The sequence below is a fragment of the Prinia subflava genome, chromosome 7, assembly GCF_021018805.1.
Source record: "Prinia subflava isolate CZ2003 ecotype Zambia chromosome 7, Cam_Psub_1.2, whole genome shotgun sequence".
Taxonomy (NCBI): domain Eukaryota; kingdom Metazoa; phylum Chordata; class Aves; order Passeriformes; family Cisticolidae; genus Prinia; species Prinia subflava.
Window position 1 is genome coordinate 5,830,931 of NC_086253.1, and position 16,799 is coordinate 5,847,729.

At 43.4% G+C, this 16,799-nt stretch overlaps 1 protein-coding gene across 4 annotated transcripts in view; it reads left to right on the forward strand.

Annotated features, from left to right (window-relative positions):
• The window catches only part of FGFRL1 (fibroblast growth factor receptor like 1), a 167,741-nt gene that overhangs the window by 64,451 nt on the left and 86,491 nt on the right, over positions 1-16,799 (forward strand). The window lies entirely within an intron of this gene.

The following is a 16,799-nucleotide window of genomic DNA, read 5'->3' on the forward strand; positions in this document are numbered from 1 at the left end:
CAAATTATTCCTTAATTACTGGATGGCAGAAGAAAAGCTTTACAGCCCTGAGGTTATTCCTAACAAATCAGGTTACAGAAGCCTTGAAAATTATATTGAGCAGAAAAGCACCATGAGGTTTCCTTGGGTGCTTGGGCTGTGTTAAGCTTTACTAAGGCAATGTGCTAATGAAGCTTGTTAAAATGCAATTATACGTTAATGCTGTGGATGCAGAAATGAGGATAATCAGCAGAGAGGTGCCAGTGAAGCTGTTGTGATTAGCATGATTTGTGTGTCACTGCTGTGCTCAGGACCTTCACCCCACCGTGCAGGGTGTTGTGTGTACACAAGGAGGCTGTGCCTGCAGAGCTGCCTGGGGGTGTGAGATGAAGGAGGATGGCAGGAAGATGGTGGAGCAAAGCAGCAGTGGGATTGTAAAATCTTACAATCACAGAATGGTTTGGGTTAGGAGGAACCTCAAAGATCATTTAGTTCCAACCTGCCTGAGGCAGGGACAGCTTCCACTAGACTAGGTTGCTCCAAGCCCCATCCAGCCTGGCCTTGAACACTTCTAGAGATGCAACAGCCACAGCTGAACAGGACAACCTCTTCCTGTGTGTGCTGAGTAAAGAATTTCTTCCTCTCATCTGATCTAAATCTCTTCTTTTAGTTTTAAACTGTTCCATGGTGTTGGCCATGAGGACCAGCAGGATGCCAGGCTTGGCTACTGACCAGAGATGGTGTGTTCCTGGTGCAGGAAAGCTTTAGGGGGGTGATGTGCAGGGAGAGAGCCAATGCCTCAGCCAATGCCAATGGGGAGCTGCTCCCACACGAGGCAGGAAACACCTATGATTTTCTTATAAAAATGTAAAAAGGCATGAGAGAGCCTGGACATCTGGCACAGCTGGAAAAGGGTGGACCTGTGGTAAGGAAGAGGTGATAGACCTGTGATTGGGAAGAGGCCAGGAGGAGCCTTGACAAGTGAAGAAAAGTAGCAGCTGTTTGATATGGCAGGGAAAGGGAAAGGTAGATGTGAGGAGAGGGAGAAGTGGCCAGAGCAGTGCTCAGAAGAAAAATTAATATGGATGAGGCAAGAGTGTGCTTTGCCAAGGCTGGAGCAGGGGAGTCTTGATGAAATATGATGGGAGTTTGGATGCAAACTGCAAGTGAGTGGACGGGCAGCCAGGGCTGGGCTTATCAAGGAGCTGCAGAATTCAGCTCAGGGTCTGAGCCAGGATGCGGAGAGCTAGAGGGAGAGCAAAGCAAAAAATAACACCAGGGCTGTGGGCCTGAGCGACAGGCAGGACAGTAGCAGTGTCCACAGCAATTAAGGAAGGAGGTGGGGAGGGGGAGGAAGATTAAGAGCTCTGAGCTTGAGCTGACAGCTCGACATCCAGGAGATGTCAGGAAGACAGGCAAGGTTTTCGTCCGGACAGAGAGAGACAGGCCCGGATGATCGGATCAGACAACTGGGGGGACTGATTTATGTGAGAAGATTAAAAGAGCTGCTTGTAAGTGTATGTATAGCTTGGCTAAGTGACACCTGAGGGGACAATAACTGTCTGCAAGTGTATGAAGGGATTGGATACTGGAGCCAGGAGGAGGGGGAGGGAACAGTTTAGGAGTGTAGATGAGGATTTTGGCTAGAGGCAGTGGAATAAGGTGGAGCAAAGCTGGCTGTATTGCCTCGTTAGGGGAAATACCTCCCCTGGAAAACTGCAAAGATTCTTTGGTCAGTCTTAAAACCTGCATATGCATCGATCACAGGGTGCCTGGCAATCTGGTGTGTGTCCTCACAGCATCTCAAGAGAGGAAGATGTCCCCAGCTTTGTACCATTGTGCAGTTTGGGGCATTTTGGTACCTTGTGTGACCCTTGCTCTCTGACTGTCAGGGACCTAAGAAAGTACCTTATCCATTAGGTTCTCTTCCCTTTTATTTGTCTCTGTTTTAAAGGGCCATTTCTGCAGATAGTACAGAGAGATGGATGGGAATGAGCCCTAACGAGGCTCCTGCAGCCCACAGTTTGTGAGGTTTTCTTCACATGTTCCTTAAAACTTCTGAACTTAGAAAGTTTTGCTCCTCTGTGAAGCCAAGGGAAGGAGCAGCAGATATTAATTTATTTCTGCTGTGCTCATCTATGGGCTAGTGCGAGTCCAGTGCCTTGTCTCTGCCTTTTTGGGTGTTTCAGAGGGAGATGCAGGACATCTGCAGGAGGCAGCTCCAGAACAAGCTGTCTGTTGGGAGACTTGGTTTCCTAGCTCTGGTTACAGCCTTTTGCAGGTCCCAAGTTTTTATTTATTTTGAGCAACATTGCTCAGAACATGAAAGGGTTTTTCTAGGAAACTTTAACAGGACAAAGAAAAGTAAAAGGAATGAGCATAAAGTGCATCCATCCCAACATTTGTTATTTGATTTTCTGGTGGAGGTTCTGCTGTGATACCAGATGGGGGTTATATCCTCAGATAAACCTTTCAAAGAAAGAGCCCTACTTCCAAAGTTAAATACCAGCTGTCTCCTTCTGCCTGAGCACCCTTTCCATACCTCTCTGTGTCTGGCTGGTCTTTACATTGGTGTCCTAAAAGAGATGAAATTCATGTGGTGACATTTTTGGAGGGTCAGTCCATCCCCATCCCTTCTAGTAGCTTTTAAGCCTATAAGCCAATTTCACACACATTGTTTGAGAAGGAGTGATGTGAGAGATGCTAAATTCAAGCTTTGTGAAAATGGGAAGTCATGTAGAAGGGATTGTAGCAGTGCTGCATCCCACTGCCACCACGCTTGGGGCAAAGACCATTGCAAGTCTTCAGCCTTTTCTAAATACATAGATGATTTTTCTAAATAGAGAGACATTAATGCAGCAGTGACAAACAAGAAAATAAATAAATAAATGAAGATGTCATCAAATTCTTGACCCCTAGTAGGCCCTGGGAAATAGCTCCCCAGAATGTAGGGCCATTGGAAACCAAGCTTTGTTAATAAATTGCCTATCATTGCAAACTGCCCCATCCCTGGTGTGGGGTTGTACAGGTATCAGTGAGAGATGTGAATTTCTGGTGGCTGTTGCACCTCTTTCTGTGCATGAGGTGCTCAGGGTGTCATCCCTTACCAGTGACAGACCGAATCTCATGGTGCATTGTCAATAAAAAATAATATAGAACCAAATAGTACAGAACCAAATTATACAGAACCAAAATTCTTTTCCAGCTCTTCATGCAGACTTTAGCTGCATTTTAATGGTGGAGCCCTTCAGTAGAGCCCTTCAGTCTCTGACCTCTGAACGTTTCCTTTTCCCTGCAAAGGAGTTCATGTTTGACCTTGGCAGTCACAGTCACAAGCAGAGCTCACCACTCTGACTTTCGCTTCTGTTTCAGCAGGACCAGAATCTGTGGGGTCTTTCTGAATATTTCCCTCCTCACCCAATATTGCTGAAAATGAGCCTGAAGTGTTGACAGACAGCAGCGCTCTCAGTGTGTAGGAATCCAACATAAACAGACTTGCTGGTTGTGTACTTGGACATGTTAAACGAGGTCCCTGCTTTGATCTTCCTTGCACTATCCTAAAGCCCAGCAAGCAAAGGCTAAGTAAACAGACCTTTGATTTCAGGGCTGTTTGGAGCAGAGGTCTTGTAAAACTTTTATCAATGGCAGAGCTGAGCTACTGAAGTCCCTCTTGGACTGTAGGTGCTGCAAGAGTAGCAGTGTGGTTTTATTGACCCTAACATCTCCCTGCTTCCCATAATGACAAACATCTGGGAATATGAGCCAGCTTCCTGTTGATTGTACCAGTTTCTCTAGGAGAGACACCTGCTTATAATCTCCTGTATGGTGAATGGAGCATAAGCTATTTCAGATCCTACAGCCACTGGATCCCACAGCCAGTGCAGCCTTTTGTTAATGCATGTCATAAAGATGCTTAAACAAATCACATGGGACACATCCGTGGGAAACGCTCACGTTACTAATCCTGTGTGTTCAACACTCCTCGGTCAAACCCCACAAAAAACAGTACTCTGGCTGAAATAGCTTGAATGTTACAACAAATTGGATTTTATTTATTTGTCTCTTGTTTTGAGAGCATTTAGTGATTCCCCACAATCACAAAGGTCACAAATTTCCTTTCATGTTTAAATAAAGAGGAGATTCTCCTTCAGGATTATGCCCTCCAAAAAGAGACAGTAAGAAACATGCACCTAATAACACTAGATTTAAAAATTAAAATTGTGAGTTCTGGCAAACTTCCCTCAATGGATGAAACACGGGAGCTGGATTGGCCTCTGCTTTCTTCTAATTTAGTATTTTTCTCTGCCTTCTGGTGAATTACATGAAGGAGGCTTTGTTTCCCTAATATTCAGCATAGGAAAGTGATGTAGGAGAGTGAGATCCTGCTGAGGTATTTTTATTTTTTTAGAAGCATTATCAAATTTTCATTGTTTTCAACGCTAAAAACTACTGTACCTATAATAATGGAGTTGAGGCTATTTCCAGTGGGCCAAACCTCTGGATCCTCTTGATGGACCCATTTCAGGCAAAGCTTGCCTGAGCTCAGGACCAAAAGCTGAAGTGTTTTGCTCAGCCCTACCAATGATTATTGGTTCATATCAAGAGAACTGCTAAATGACAAAATAATTCACCAGCTGTTCCACACCAATGGCGCTCCTGCTGTACCTTCTGGAAGTAAAGCTGAGATTGTTGGTGGAGTAAATTGTGAGTCAGAGTGCATCTAGTTCCTCTTGTCTTCTGCCCTCGCACTTTTGCAGCTTGGCCTTAGATGACGACCTTTCTTACACTGCCTGTTCTGCCTGAGTCACGAACTGATCCTTTACTGTCAGTCAAACAATGCAGCACTGTTCCCCCTTCGGAAGTGAATTTTGTCTTTTGTCGAATAGTCACATCCACTATTAGATAAGAAGTGTTTTTAACAGCCCTGCATTTGTTGCTGTTTGAAGGCGGTTCTTTGATCCCCGGAGGGGTTTGCGGCGCTGTTTGTGATATACTGCAAATCGATTTTACACATTTCCATCTTTTATCGATGAGTCTTCCAATGGGGTTTCACTGTGATCAGATTGGAGAATACCATGGCACAGACATTGGGAAGGGGTTGGAATTTACATGCAATAAAGATTAGGGGATTAGCGACTGATTAGGAATGTGCTGATTTCCCCAGCCTCAGGTACAGCAAGGGATCCTGCATGTCTGCTGTTCTCTGACCTTGGGTTTTGACCTCTTGACTCCTTGCTCAGAAATGCCAGCGAGCAGCACGAAGTGATTCCTGACGTGGCTTCCCTCACGAACAAGTTCAAGTCACTTCAATAGTAAAACCTATTTCTGTGAACAGGGAAGCCCAGAAACGTTTATGCAAGTGGACAAGCTGCTCAGATGTGCACTGGCCGGGGCAGGCTGGGCAGACAGGCTGTGGCAGCTCCTCAGTGTGCAGGCAGGAATTCCTGCTGACAGCTGGTGCGCCGTGCGTGTGCCGGTACCCGCACGTGCGCCATGGGATGTGCGGCAGCTCCGTGAGACGGTATTCCTCTGTGCACGGCTTTTCCTGGATAGCGCCTGTGCTCTCCAGGTTTCTCCCCATTCCACTTGCAGGAGGGTAGCTGGGCTGCACATTACCAGACACTGAGGTAATAGGATTGCACATTAATTGATATTCCAGTGGCTGTATCTACCTGCTGGATATGATGTTACATTCCAGTGCGCGGCCCACCGGTGGAACGGCGTCACTGGAAATCACGGAGCAGTCGATGTCAGCAGAACTCCCGTGTGTCTCTGTAGCTGCTGAAGTCTGGGCAGCTCAGATAAAACAACAGGCTGTGCTAAGAGCAGGGGGTTGGTAGTTTGCTTGTGTATCAAATAATAATTAGCACCGTCTTGCTGCTGATGCAGATGTACAGGGATAAAAGGCAGGCGATGTGGGATCTTCAGCAAAGAAGTTTTTCCAAATCCTTTAGATAGTTTGGGGAATCTAAAGGGATTTAGATTTTAAATATTTGTTTTCAGTGGTACAATTTTGACAGAATATACCCACTGTTAGGTGCTGGTTTGCTAATACCATTCATCCTGACACATGCCATGCTGGTGTGCAATAGGGGTATAGGAGGAATACCTTCCTCCAGGTGATGTGGAGCAGCTTTTGAGCAGCAAGGGGTGTGGCAAACCTTTGGACATACCACATTAAATGCAAATCTGATTTTATTTGATTTTAGAAGCTGGACAGTCCTAGGACTTTATAGCACAGCTTCTGGCAGTCCTAGGTGGTGCAGCTGGACATAGTAAGTCCGACAGAGCAACAAGTCTTCACTCTCTGCTGGTAGCAGAACAAATAAAACCAAGTAAGAGTGCACTAACTCTGTTGTGAGCAAACCAGAGGAGGGGCAGAGGAAGTGGCTTCATTTGAAGCTCTCACAGATGCAGGCAGGCTACAGAAAGCTGTACTTGGCTCTGTCCCCATGAGTGTATTGTGTTTTTATATCAGATAGTGTGTGCTTCAGTTCTGAAGAGCAAGAACCAGATGGGAATGCTATAAGGATTTAGTGATAGTTTCCCTATGCTGGAGACTTGGTGTCTCTAGAGTTCAAATGCAGTTTTCAATGAAACAGCCTTCAGAAAACTTTATTTTAAAGTGCATTCAAGTATTTTCCCCTCCTGGAAGTGATGTACAGGTGTGTGGAAGCTAGATGGTAGAATGGCACAACAGGAACAAATCTTTCAAGTGAAATATTTCGTACTGAGGAGGCAATGTTCACACTAAAGGCATTTTGGGAGTTTATTCTGGGTCAGCTCCAGTCTGGTCATGTAGATTGAGTGCTTGTTAATGGACATGCCAGAGGACAGCTTCTGCTTTTGTCTTCCCAGGGACCCAGGTAGCAGTTGCCGACTGTCTGCATTAGCAGCTGGTGGTGTTTGGGAAGATTGGATCTATAAAGCAAAACATTTGTTTTTGAGGATATGGCACCCCCATTTCAGAGGAGTGTTTCATTTCAGAATAGCTTTAGTCTGATCCTGAGAACTAAATGCCCCTTTCAGCTCAATTTCATACAAAAGCATCTTAGTCCATGTGCACCAAAACAGCTTCATGATGTGACTCAGAGTATAATTGATAAGGAAGCTCAAAAAAGTAATTTTAAAGCACGTCTCTGGTCCAGGTTAAGACCCTGATGTAGGCATATGTAAGGCAGACCTTTATGATGAGAGTTTAATTCAGAGAGAAAGAGCCAGCTCCTATCATACCTACCATGGGAGGTTTTGATAGAGCAACAGTGAATGGTTTCAGGCAGATTTTAAAATGCTGCTATCTTAAAGGTATATTGCATTTTTCTTTTAGAGCAAGATTTTTTTTATTATTATTTTTTAATTTTTCTCCCAGAAAAATTAAAAAATAATATGCAGCCAGAGCAAGACAAGTTTTATATATAAATATACACACAGACGTATATATGTGTGTGTATATATATATATGTATTTGTTTATTACTGTCCAAAATCAAAACTGTTTTCATATTTTAGGAACACAACAACCAATTAAAAAATATTACCATTGCTTAATCAACATACTTTTAAAATCACAACTTTTTTGCTTTCATGTGTTTTACTTTGGCCAAAATTATTACACAGAATATTTCTCAAGATGAAAAGGGGAGAAAACCATGCAAAACTCTTTGAAAGAGGAAACCAGGTAAAGTCTTGTGTCTTGACAAAAAAATGTAATTTTCTCATGGAAAAGCAGTTCTGCCAAAGGCTCCATACCAAGCCTGCTATGCAGCCATTCAGCTGGAAATGCTTTCTGTTCTAGAGAAGCCTCTGAAAATATCTCCAGTTCTTAAATACCACAGTGTTTATCTCTTTGTGGTCACCATCAAACAGTTGTTACCACGCTTTTGTGGTGACCAAACATAGAAGCCCCCAGAGACAGGGGCAGAGGAAAGGGAGGGCTGAGAGCAGCCTGGCCATGCAGGGCACTGCCACTGATTTCCCAACAGCAGAAGGCCTGGGGATATTTTGGCAGAGTCTCATGATCAAGATTGAGTGTTCAGGATGGTTTTTGTCTGAGTCCTTAGTGCACTAATCACACCTTATCCATCCTGGGTATTGGGAAAGGCCAGTAGGAAGCACCAGTTTGAAGAGTTTAAAGTCTTCTCCACTTTTATACCTTAGAGTGAATTCTGGTAAGAAAAGATTTTTAAGAATATTTTGAGGAAGACCAAATCCTTGGATACAAGTGAAAAAGGCTCCTGTGTCAGTGTATGGCTGAACACTTGCTGCTGTGGGCTACCAGGAAGGCAGACCAGCTATTAAATATCTGTGTTTCCATCGTTCCTGTGTATGGCACAGAGTCAATCATCGTGGTTTCTGTTTTCCTGCAGACATAAACAATGACACTTACAATTTCCTGCTTGCACAGTGCTCACACAAGCGCCTGTCTATAAGGGAAATGTCTAATTACTTATTAAACCCTGCACAGTGCTCAGACTGGGTTAAATATTGACTACCAAAGTTCAAGGGGAACCTGTGTCACCAAACACTTGGGCATCCTATTTTCTAGGAGCTGTTCAAATCAAATGGATAGATGACAAAATGCTGCATGCAGGGAGGAGGGACAAAGAAGGGGACAACAGTCAGAGCAGGTTGTCTCAGAAATAAACACCTATTTTTGGAGCCTGGGGATTTGAAATGTGGTTGCTCTTGGTGGCTTGAAGGGGTGTTTTGTTACCAAAAAAAGTGAATTAAACTGAGTCTTGTGGAGTGTTTGGTTTATTTTACTGAAAGTCTTAAAGATGTGGGCGATTTGGCTGGAAAATCCACTGGGCTTGTGAAGCAGGATTTGCATGGCTGGGAAACAGTTGGAAGGGCATGGTACAATGCTATTTATATTAAAATTTGGGTAGATCCAGCCCAGAAGGTAATTCAGGGCTGCCTGACTGGATTGCTTCCCAGAGATTATGGGAAGCAAACAAATGTCTTGTGTTGGCAGGAATGGTCCCTCTGTGACCTGTGGTGGAGATGGTGGAGGTTTGGGTTAGGTTTGGAGAGAGCAGGTTAGGGCTATGGGATTTTAGTTGGGTTCTGGATACTCTCTCAAGCCAGAGGATTTCTAGATTTCTTCCAGAATTAGGCAGTTTGTCCTTCCTGGAAGTAGGAGGCTAATAAAAAACTTCTAATTTTAAAATTTTGAAGCTGTATTTTTAAGGCTTTTTTTTTTTTTTTTTTTTTTTGAAAAGATGCTTAACAAATTAGGAATGCCATTATTTAGATGGGCTTGCCTTCTTGAATGGGAATGAAAGAGGTAGGTTGTGTGGGTGTGTGTGCCAACACACCTTTGTTGTACTTATCTCTTCTCTAAAGAAAGTTCTCTGGTTATCCATTGAGCTGCATACCTGAACTGTGCTGTCAGTATAATTTTAGCATTTGAGCAGAAATATTAGTCCTCTCCTTTGGCCCACACTAAACCCACTGGCAGCACTTGAGAAACAATAAATAATATCTTTTCTTCCACACTAGAAACTTTCCAGCATATGAAGTCTGTTTCTTCAAAAGTAATTTGAAGTAATCCTAACTCTTCTTTGCATTTGCTACCTCAAAACCTGAGGGATAAAGTTACTGGTTTTTGCTGCTGAAAAAATGTTCAGCAACAACTGAAATTGAACGTCACCCATGCACATTTAATTTAATAAGATGGTAATTTCATGTTAAATAAATACCAACTGATTATTGAAAACATATGCTCAAAGGATTTAGAAACCACGTAAGAGATATGTATCTCATCTACTGTTGTTGAACTGCAATAAATCTAAGCAATAATCAAGTGCCAATTGTTTAACATACAATAACTATTTTACTAAATGTCAGTGAAATGTGTATGCAGGGCACTTAATTAAATGGAACATGTTCCTAGATATTCTATTTTTCTTAGTTTTGGAACATATAGAGTAGGAGGTTTACTGGTAACTTTCACCCAAGGGGTGAGTTACTACTCACATAAAAATACAGCAGGTACTTTTTGCACTATCAATGAATATCCATTTCATCAGGAAAGCAACTCCTACCACAGAGGCAGGGAAGAAGGAGAAAATATGGGTCTTCACTCACTGTGAAATGGATCTGGAAAGCTGTTTTGTCCATCAGGTCGTTGGGCTGAGCCATGCACCCCAATCCTGCAGCTTACTCCTGCAAACAGTCTGTGATTTCCAAATCTAAGTGTAACCAGCCATCGGGGCTGGTCAGCAAATACTTGTGGTGTTTTTGTGTTCCTCGCTCAGAGTCTTTGTTCTACAGAGATGCTGTTGGTTTTTTCTTTAATCTTTTGATTGTGTTTGATAAGCATTGTTTTTGTCTGTGGGCGCCTATGTTTTCAAGCCAGGAAGGACCCATTAGCTCATTTAATCTGATCTCCTCATGTCACATACCAAAGCATTTGGACCAGTTACCCCCACGCTGACCCCTACTTTACTTGGCTAACACATACCTTTTGGAAATGCAAACTGTTTTGTTTTGAAAATATGAAAAGATGTTGGATTCACCAGCCCTTTGAACTGCTTATTCCATTAGTTAATGGGATACATGGGCAACACATTCATCCTTTTATCTCTCTCAAAAAGCATTTTTATCAGTTCTGCTCTCCATGTAATGGCTTCCAACTGTGCAGAGCACCAAGAGTTCCTCTCTTTCAGGAACACCTACTCCTGTTGATTGAAACTGTTCCCAACACTGCTTTGTAAAGCCTTCCCTGTGGGATTTATTCCTTGGTGGAGTTTGGACCTAGTTTGGACCTAGCTGAGCCAGGCCTCTGTCCATTGATCCATCATTACAGCCTAAATGCCAATACAAATAATGGTAAAAATGAAATGCAGAGAGTGTGAGTGCATAATCCTCATGTTGGTCTTGCAGAGAGGGTTAAACTCTGCACTCTTAGAAAAGGTTGAACTCTGGTCGTAAGCAGGAGTTGTCCAGCCCAGCTTTGTAGCAGCAGGTACCCCAAGATTGGCAACTCTGGATGTGTGTTTCAGACATGACTTTTAGGTGGTCCTTTCCAGCTGCCTGTGTATGTTTTGAAGCATGGGAAAGGTAAAGGAAATTCACCTTGCTGTGAACCACCCTGGCAGTAAAGACTTTGGAAGCTCAGGTTTTACAGTGATGAGCATGGTGAAGGCCAAATGTTGCCTCAAGTTTTGGTAGAAGAGAGTGCATTTACACCAGATGAGCAGTTTGGTTGGTGACCTTTGTCCAATTCCTTCATCTCACTGTTTTAATGAAATATTTCTGTGCTTAGCTCCATTTTCCTCATAGGACATACACTTTCTGTGGTACCCCAGCCCTTCATGCTAATTCCATGTGTTGATGGGTTGTTTGGGTGCTTCATCGTAAATGACTTTGCTAATTTGCTAACACAGCACTTCAAAAAAAATCTTATCTACATGGAAAGTGAATGTGTTTGGTATTAAATAATAAAATATACATAACCCATGGGGCTCTTAAAACTTATTTAACTTCTTTATAAACTTTACAATACAGTATGTGGATATTATAAATTACTTTCCATTCCAAGAAACTGTCCGGGCTTGTTGACCTTCCTTGGAATTTCCTCTTTGTAATTATGTTTAATGTGTTAATAAAGTTCACTTTGAACTGTATGATGGCAAATGGTCTCATAGGATGTGGGTCAGTGCTGGTGCGCTCACCATATGTGAAGCTTGATGTTAGTGTGCAGTTTAGTTGAAGGAATAGCAAGGCTAAGTCCAAACAATTGTAGAAGCAGTATCTCCTCCCCAGGTTAGCAGTAAAAAGGGGTTCATAGAAAGTTAGGAATGTGGAGTGGGAAATCATTTAGCTTTCACTGCTAGGTGTTACTAAATTATAGTGCTGGGTTTGAGTCACTATCAAAACACCATATATCTAGAGGGTTTTCACACAGAGCTGTAAATCATGTTTACTACATGTATGAATTGAACCAGTGCATGAACTTTGCAATGCAGCCCAGGAAAATATAATTACATGTGTGTGTGTTTTTGACTGTGAGAAATATGAACAGGAAGCTCCAGGCTATTCCACTGTTGCATCTTAAATACACTTCTAGAAATTGTTTTTGCTGCTTCCCGGAAATAGCTATTTGCTAAAGCAAACAGGCTTTCTTGGGTTTTATATAAACTCCTTTTGCCAAGAAATGGCAACCACTATCCCTTCCCAAGGCACTGGGGAGGAGAGTAGGAATTCCAGTAAAGCAGTGTCAGCAGCAGAGCAGCAAGTGGGGCTTTTCCATGTAGGATAGTGGATATAAATTGAAAATTGCCCAGCTGTTCAGTGAGACAGGTGTAGGGTCTGTCTTTTATATAATGGAACAGAATGGAGATTCCAGTTGCTTGTATTCGTAAATGAGGCAAATAAATCTGCACACTTGTCTGCATGTATACGAGCAGAAATATTTAAAACAAATGAGGTGATCACGGCATTTCCTTGTTAATGTTTGACTGGATTTATATGATCTTGAACAGAAAACCTGGCATCTGGCTGGGTTTGTTGGTTTCTTTCTGGTTGTGTTTATATGTATTTGCAGATGGGGAAACTATAAGCAAGAAAATAACTTGGTGGAAAATGTAGCTTCTGGATTGTTTAAATTGTATTTTAAGCCTGATTGCACCCTGGCCCTTGGAACTCCAGGCATGATCCCTGCTAGTAACTAAAATGATTTGAATGTTATGGGGCAAAGTTATATTTAGTTTGTATTTGGAGAAAGAATAACAACGAAGCACGGGGGGGAGGCAGCTGCATTCTCATCACTTCTTCCCAAGTCACATCCGCAGATGTCAAATCCCACCCTTCTCCCTCAGCCACAGTATTTAGGACTGATTCTCTCAAATTATTGGGTTGAGGACAAGGGGGACTTAAGAAAACCTGTCCCCACTGGGCTTTTGTCGAGGTGGGGCTTAACTTTCTGAGAGAGCTCGTTCTGTTCAGACAGACTGTAGAACCAGCTGCGCCCTCTCCACTGTGATGGGGCTTAAAAGCAGAGCCTCGTAGCCATAGAGAGGTGTCCTTGCCTGGTGGAAATCTGCAAGAGATCCCTCTCCTTTCCTGACTACAAATATGCCTAAAAATCTTGGATGGAGTATCTACCATGGGCCTTGTTTTCATGCCCTTCTCTCATATCCCATGAAAAAATGCTGCAGGAAGTAATTGCTGTGTCCGGGAGCATCACAGATTGGAGATTCTCAGCACTTAAAAAAGGCTGATGTTTCCAAGAATCACTACTTATTAGTGAAATTGGGGGGAGCACAGTGTAGGGGCTCCTCCAGGATTTACACTCAGGGCCAGAGGGCACTTGTTCTCTGCTACTACACCTTGAGAGGATCCTGTTGACAGGATCCAGTTGGGAGCTTTAGCCTGTGAGTGCAGGCACATGGCAGTGCACAGGATTCATTCCCCCCTAGCCAGATAGATGATACATATTAGCATTAATTTTGCATTGGTAAATATATGAAGTCACTATTTTAACAGTCTGGTTTAATGAAATGTTTTCAGCTTTTATGGTGTTGCTCTCCAGTTCTTGGGGTGTTGCCTTGCCCACAAACAAGGCAAGAGCAGCGCTGTAGTGAGCAGGCATAGGGTATTGCTGATCAATTAGATCAATCAAATGATCAGTTAGAACATTTCTGCTCACACATGACACAAACCTGGAGTCCAGGACAGCAGAGATTGTGACACTCTCTGCTTGAGGAGTAATTCCATCTGCCTTTTAATGCTGTGTTAGAGCACGGGACAGACACCGGCAGCAGCCAGGGATGGGAAGTCAGTGCCTACAGCCAGGGTTCAGCCTGTTTTTACCTCCCTGGCAGCTGTAGGTGAAGCAGCAGGTGCTTTCCTGGGATTTTGCCTCGCTAAGCAGCTGTAGAAATGTATCCAGCCTGCAGGGCCTGTGTCCTGGGCTCTGCTCCCACACTGCTGCACTCAGCTGTGAGCGCACACGTGCCCCAGCCCTGCAGGGTCAGACACCAGGGACACTCCCAAATCAGTGCCTTGGGAGGGCTGACTGGGCACTCTGCTCTCCTGGCCACCCCCTGGCATACTGTGGGCTAGTTCTGGAAGCTGGGGAGCTCCTGTCAGTAACAGTGCTGCACACAGGAAATTGGTGGACTCAGCATGTTTTTACTGCATCTTTTTGCTCTGTTCATGTAGCAGGAGATGAGACTGCCATAAAGAAACCCTGGAGATTAATTTCCAAGAGAACCTGAGTGGTTCTGAACAGCTTAATATCTGGATTCAGAGGGGGAAGATGTTTTTGCCTGGATAGTGTGTGAGGCAGCTCTGTTATCCGCTGCCCAGAGGATATTGGAGAAGGGCCTTTTTGCAAAACAAACTTACCCCTCTCTGCTGCCTCCCCCAATGCCTCTAATGTGCAGAGTGGTGAGATGTGCCAAAGTGTATCTTGACTGGAAGAGTGTTCATCTGTCACTGTTGCAGTCCCAAGGCAGGGCTCTACAGATATGTAGTGAAATAAGAGTCAATGAATGCCTGTACATGAGAAAGAGAGGCAGACATCCATGATGATATCAACATTTTATTCTTGCTATAATCCAGCTTCAGGAGGAACAGCTACCATTGGCTTGCCAGGGCGTCTGAAGCCTCTGGCATATGTGAAGGTGCTGAATTATTTTGTGGTTCTTTGTAAACACGGTAGTAAATTGCAATATTGTAATGATTATTATGGTGCTTGACATTTGCATCAAAACACTGATTCCAGAGAGTACTGCTTGAGCAGAAAGTTATTAATGCAAAGATGATAGGTAATAAAATGGGGATATTTACAGCACTAAATGAACAGAAACAAGGCCTTATCATCTTTGTCCTAGAGCTGTACACTACTGAGAAATGCATGCTGTATCTAGCAAAATTCAGAGCAGGAAAAAGGAGTGAGGGGAGACTTTTATTCCTGTTCCTGAGGAAGCTGCTGGAGGAGCTAGTGAGGAGCTGCACTAATGTTTTTAGGCAGAATGACTCTAAGAAACACACCCTTTTCTAAATGTCATAAAGGTCTGCGGATGGATCCTGTGACAGGGACTGATCCAACAATTCCTCAGAATGAAAGGTCAGTCAGAGGAAAATGGCATTTAGGAGGACCAAGCTTACCACTGACCCAAACATGTGACAGATCCAGAGGCAACTCTGGTGCCATCAGGAGCACCGCTTGTGCAGCCTGCCCCAGAGAGCACATGACGTGACTGGGAAACTATCTGATTGCTCCAGGTCTCAAAATTCATCAGGAGTCAACATGAATGTCGGAAGGAAAGGGATTTTGAAGGAGCCCACAGCAGGCTTCCAAGCTGGGAGGAGGGTGCTCTCTCTCCACTGTCCCTGCTTGCCCTGCACCAAACATTTTTTTCCCAGTACTAATTATAGATCTGTTTTTGTCATTTTAATATGGAGTAATATATTTAATTATTTAATATATTTAATATGGAGTTATATTTTTGTAATTTTTATGTGGAGTAGTATCCTGGGTCACAAGCAGGTTGCAGTGAAACTACTCTTAAAGTTTGACTTGGTTTGATAGGGCTCTGGGTCAGAAAGAACCTCTCCAAGGGCCAACCCAGAATTTCAGCAAGTCTGTGGACTTGCCTGGGCATTTCAGCTCCTTTGCTCTGAGTGAGGGCACCATGTAGGGAAATGTAACAGAATTTGGGGCTGGATTCTCACCCAGTGTTTGTGAATTCTGCCTTATCAAAGCCAGCATACGTGGCCCATCTTCATGGGTAGAACTTAAAATATTCAGCAATGCAATTTGTGTCAGACCAGCATTGAAAAGGTCTCGGGGTTATCTCTCCATCCACAGAGATGGTTGGAAATCTCACGAGGTGAAGAACATAAGGATGGTTTGGGAGTCTTAGAAACACCTGGACAGGCAGGATTTCTCACGGTGTTTTGTCAGTTCCCTTGGAGTATGGGAGGTGACTGCAGAAAATGTGAAGGGCTGGGTGTTATCTTTGCCTTCCTTGTTATCTTTGTTATCTCTGACTTTTTCAGAGTAAGTGCTCTCAAGGTCCTTACTTTGGGTCATTAGAAGTTCATCACAATCTGTGTCTAAGACTGATTGATATAACAACACTCTTAGTTGTAAGTTTCAAGCTAATTCACCACTGTTCTCAGCTTGAGCAGCATTTCTGTTCACCAGCAAAGCTGCAAAATTCGTGGGTGTGATTCAACATGAGTAACTGCAACAGCAGCTCTGGAGTCATTCAGGAGCTGGACTGTATGTGCTGCCTTAGTCATGCTGAGGATAAATCAGGCAGACTTTGGAATAATGGGAATTAGTCATGAGGAAGTGCAAATATGAGCTCTGTAGTTTATCCCCTGTGGGTCCAATCCTGCAAAACGCTAGGAGCAGGAGTAAAATATGAGGGAACAATTCCAAATCCCACAAACATCTTGTGGGTTTTGGGTGCAACTCAGCATCAGCAATCCTTAGCAAAACATTTTGTCCTTGTGCAAGAACAGGGCACTTATTATCACACCCATTAATAGACTATTCTGGGAAGAGCACTGCTATTGCAATCTGTGTAGAGAACTTGTGCAATTAATGAAAAGGCAGAAAAGGCAGATGCAGGAAAAAGACTCTCAACTTTCAGAGCCTTGGGAAGGAATTTCAGTTGGAATTCAGCTATGGGACCATTTCCACTGTTGGAGTCTTTATCACTTCTTTTTTTCTGATTGTTGGCCTGTTGCATCCTGTTGCATCCTGTTATCATGTGGCAAACAGTATGTTCACTCTGGCATTCCAGGGACACTCTCTTTTGTATGAAATTATCACCTTTTACAAAGAGCAAATATTTG